The following is a 4,879-nucleotide window of genomic DNA, read 5'->3' on the forward strand; positions in this document are numbered from 1 at the left end:
CTGGAACCTGAGGTCATAGCATGGACCTAACAGACATGTTACTTCTTTAAAGGCACGTACACATCTAACTGGTTAGGTCCATGTCCCGGGTACTAGGAGTCTCCGAAGGACGCCTCTAGGACCTGCCTGATGGAGGTGCGGACCCCAGGAATGCTGGCAAAATGTCCAGAAAGGGGAAAAAAATTAGAAAAAAATTGCAATTGAGGGAAGAGTTCTACAATCATAAATCAGCATTACATGAGAAAGACAACGGGAGGGAGCTGCCGACTATACTATATATTCTTCTCATCAGACCCACGGAGAATGACTGTGGAGGGTTCTAAACTTCAAAGCATTTATTTGAGCAGGTGTGTGAAGAAAAGCCTATATAATACCTCCCAAATCAAGATTCTTCAGCTAAGCTTCCTAATTGCCTTCATTCACTGGGTTCTGGGCAACTGTGTCTCCTCACCTCTAAGGACCGTCCTACGTGAAGCACGGCCGTGTTTCTCCTGCTTACCACTCCAACTCAAAGTGCTTAACGCAGGGTCTGCAACATAATCAGCATTCAGTAATTTGTTCAATAAATGTGCTACCTGTGAAAAGTCAACTTTGTAAGGATAACAGAAATTAGCAAGTGATTACTAGCTTTGCAAAGAAAAAAAAAAGATTTACAATAAGATTCCTTTAAGGAGTGAATAACCATTGTCCATGTAAGCTGAGTCCATACGGACTCTGGATCTCTGGAGAATTCCAGAAATACTCAAAATCTATCTTTAATTTTTTTTTAATATTTTATTTATTTATTCATGAGAGATACAGAGAGAGAGCGAGAGAGAGGCAGAGACACAGGCAGAGGGAGAAGCAGGCTCCATGCCGGGAGCCTGACGTGGGACTCAATCCCGGGTCTCCAGGATCACGCCCATGGCTGAAGGCGGCGCTAAACCACTGAGCCACCGGGCTGCCCAAAATCTATCTTTAAAATGGAAAGTTCTGAGGTTTTTGGTTTTGGTTTTGGTTTTTTAGTATTGTTACAATAAAAACCCTGGAATTGATTTCAAAAATATATACCTTATATATATAATACATATATACATACACATACACCTTTATAATGGAAAGTTCTGACAGTGATCAAAATGGAACCTTATTTTTTTATTTAATATTTTATTTATTTATTCATGAGAGACAGAGACAGGCAGAGACACAGGCAGAGGGAGAAGCAGGCTCCATGCAGGGAGCCCGATGTCGGACTCGATCCCGGGACTCCAGGATCACACCTCGTGCCGAAGGCAGGCACCAAACCGCTGAGCCACCCAGGGATCCCCAAAATGGAACTTTAAAAGAGTTATAGAGGTTTGGAAAATACCAAATTTAATGTCATTAAGAGTAGGACAAAACTCGTATTATGGACCTCTTGGTATGATGCAGTACAAAATAATGTTTGACCTAAATTTCATCAAGTCTCTAGGCCACTGTCCAAAAGAAATACAATGCAAGGCCACATATGCAATTTTAAATTTTCTAGTAGCCATATTTTTAAAAAGTAAAAGAAAGGTGAAACTAATTTTAAAGTATTTTAACACAATTTATTCAAAACATTATTTTAGCATGTAAACAATAGAAAATTATTACCAAGGTATCTTCTATTCTTTGTCATACCAAGTCTTTGAACTGAAAGCATGTCCCACATTTTTTTTTAATTTTTATTTATTTATGATAGTCACAGAGAGAGAGAGAGGAGAGAGAGAGAGAGAGAGAGGCAGAGACACAGGCAGAGGGAGAAGCAGGCTCCATGCACCGGGAGCCCGACGTGGGATTCGATCCCGGGTCTCCAGGATCGCGCCCTGGGCCAACGGCAGGCGCCAAACCGCTGCGCCACCCAGGGATCCCCATGTCCCACATTTTTACAGCACACCTCAATTGAGACTCTCCACCTCTCATGTGCTCTAGACAGGGGGTTAGTGGCTAAACTACTGCACAGCACAGCTCTAGACTGAATCCCAGGGTAAGGAAAATGAGGGATAGAAGAATAAAATACCATTTACTCCTCCAGAGTGAAGTGAGTACTCCTCTGTCACATTCCTAAGCCCTTAGGAGTAAGGATCACATCTTATTCTGTTGTTTTGCTTTCTGGAAGTGAGAGGAGGGGTGCCCACCTTATTACCAATCAAGCTGTAAGCCTAACAGTGGGCAATTAGAACACTTAATTGATTCTGCAAGTCTTGGGTGGCATCTGAGTATTTTCCAATACAGAGATGAAGTTGTGTGCAAAGACAGCAAGGAGAGGAAACAGTGTAACCAAAGTACCAGATAACAAGGAGGGCCTACCAGAGCCAGGCACATTGATCTCTACTAGTCACTAGAACAACTGAATGAATGAATTTTTCAAGATAAAAAGAGATGGGGACGCCTGGGTGGCTCAGTGGTTGAGCATCTGCCTTTGGCTCAGGTCATGATCCTGGGTCCTGGGATTGAGTCCCGTATCAGCCTCCCCATGGAAAGCCTGCTTCTCCCTCTGTTTCTGCCTCTGTTTCTCATGAGAAAATAAAATCTTAAAAAAAGGGGGGTGGGGGAATCCCTGGGTGGCTCAGCAGTTTGGTGCCTGCCTTTGGCCCAGGGCACGATCCTGGAGTCCCGGGATCGAATCCCACGTCGGGCTCCCAGCATGGAGCCTGCTTCTCCCTCTGCCTGTGTCTCTGCCTTTCTCTGTCTATCATAATAAATAAATCTTAAAAAAAATTTTTTTTAAAAAAGATAAAAAGAGATGGACACAATGACCGCAAACTAGAGAAAACACAAGAACATACTACCTCATCCCTATGCCAAAAATTTGCAGTGACTGTGCAGACAAATCAACTTCAAATTTCATCCTGGAATCTGAGAATCTTTACAAGGCCCAATTTACTTACTGGTTTTCAATTTTCCTCTCATTTTTCCCAGATAAACATTCTATTCCTGGCATTAACTCCCCACCAACCACATACTTATTCTCAGCTCCAGGCCCTTATCCACACCTAGTTCTAAAGTCGGGGAGGTGGATCTGCTCTGCTTCAACCTCTACTCCAGGCCCAGCCCTCCTTTATGGTGCTGCCTCATCTTTGAAGTCTCATCGGACTTCGGTCCATATGAACTTCTCCCTCCTCTTATAGCCCTAACATGACTGCCCTCAGTCAAATAGATTCCTGTTTTGCATGTATGCATTCTTTGTTTAACAAGTATGTTGCAGGGGGCGCCCGGGTGATTCAGATGGTTCGGTGTCTGATTCTTGATCTCAGCTCGGGTCTTGATCTCGAGTTGTGGGTTCAAGCCCTGTGTTGGGTGTGTATTGCAATGAACTGCAAGTAGGGAGGCCAAGGCTCTAGCTTAGCTCTGCCACTAGTGCATATGATCTTCAGGCCACCTCTCATTTCTGTTTCTTCATGGGGCCTCCATGCAATCCCCTCAGCACACCAGCTACCATGTCCCTGCCTCAGAGCCTTTAGACCTGCTATATTTTCTTTTTGTCCAAATTATAAGCTAACAAATGCCTTTTTTGCCCAGATTATAGGCTTTTTCCCAGATTACAGACTAACAAAACTACGTATTCATTTGCCGTTGCACCTACAAGCCCACTTCTAGAAATTTACTCCCAAGGTTCACCTCCACAGGGGCGTCTGTCTGGATCAGCTAGTGAAGCATGTAACTCTTTGATCTGAGGTTGTGAGTTCAAGCCCCATGTTGGGTGGAGATTACTTAAAAATAAAATCCTAAAAAAAAAAGATATGCCTCTACAAATATAAAACCACATATTCACAAAGTTACTCACTATATAATTCTATACAAAGTCTGTAAAATATCAAAAGCTCAGAAACAATCTAAGTGCCATCCATAGGAGATGAGATGAATAAACTGGTACGAGTGGACACAGCAGTAGGACACAAGGCAGAGAGAAAAGAAGAGGCAGAAGGGAGAAGGGAGGAAAAGGAGGAGAAGGAAAGATCTCTATGAACTAAAGTGAAAAAATATCCAAGCTATGTTAACTTTAAAAAGCAATGTGTAAAATAATTATATATAACATGATGCTTTTTGTTCAACAAAAGAGAAATTAAATTACATATAGAGAGAGGACAAAATGATGGTCGCCAGAGGGTAGAGGGTGGAGGGATGGACAAATGGGTGAAGAGGAGTGGGAGATACAGGCTTCCAGTTATGGAACAAATAAGTCACTGAGATGAAAGGTGCAGCACAGGTAATATAGTCAGTGGGATGATAATAGCACATTATGGTGACAGATGGGAGCTACACCTGTAAGCAAGTACAGACTTGCTGAATCACTGTACTATACACCTAAACCAGTGTAACATTGTATGTCAATTATACTTCAGCTTTTAGAAAGTACGTATAAATATTTACTTATTTTTGGAAAAAGAAACACAGAAGAGACGATGCAGAAACTAATGAGAGTGGTTAGCTACAGAGTATAGACGGGAATATGGTGCAAGAGAGAAAAAATTCTCTAAATGGATCAATCTTTTATTTTTGAACTGTGTATTTTACTTATTCAAAAAACCTGAACTCTACTTAGTAGATTTGTTGTTAATAATAGTACTGAACTTCCAATTCTGAAATCACTAAGAGACCAAATGAGTAAATTTATTGAGGTTACAGCATGTCTAAAAAAAAAGAATCCATCAGTCCAGTGATTTCAAAACAACGATGAAAGAAAACAATTGAGAGCAAAAGGGAAACCTCTTCTTTACAGAAGAACTATATCTAATAAATACAAAAGAAATGACAAAATTAAGAACTTACCTTATTACAACTATCCATGTAATAATAAATGGCAGAAACATGACCAGTGAATCCTGCCATTTCATCACAGTTTGTAGCTAACAGAATATTCACATAAGTCTCCAAA

Source organism: Canis lupus, chromosome 5 (genome assembly GCF_048164855.1).
Source record: "Canis lupus baileyi chromosome 5, mCanLup2.hap1, whole genome shotgun sequence".
Lineage (NCBI taxonomy): Eukaryota > Metazoa > Chordata > Mammalia > Carnivora > Canidae > Canis > Canis lupus.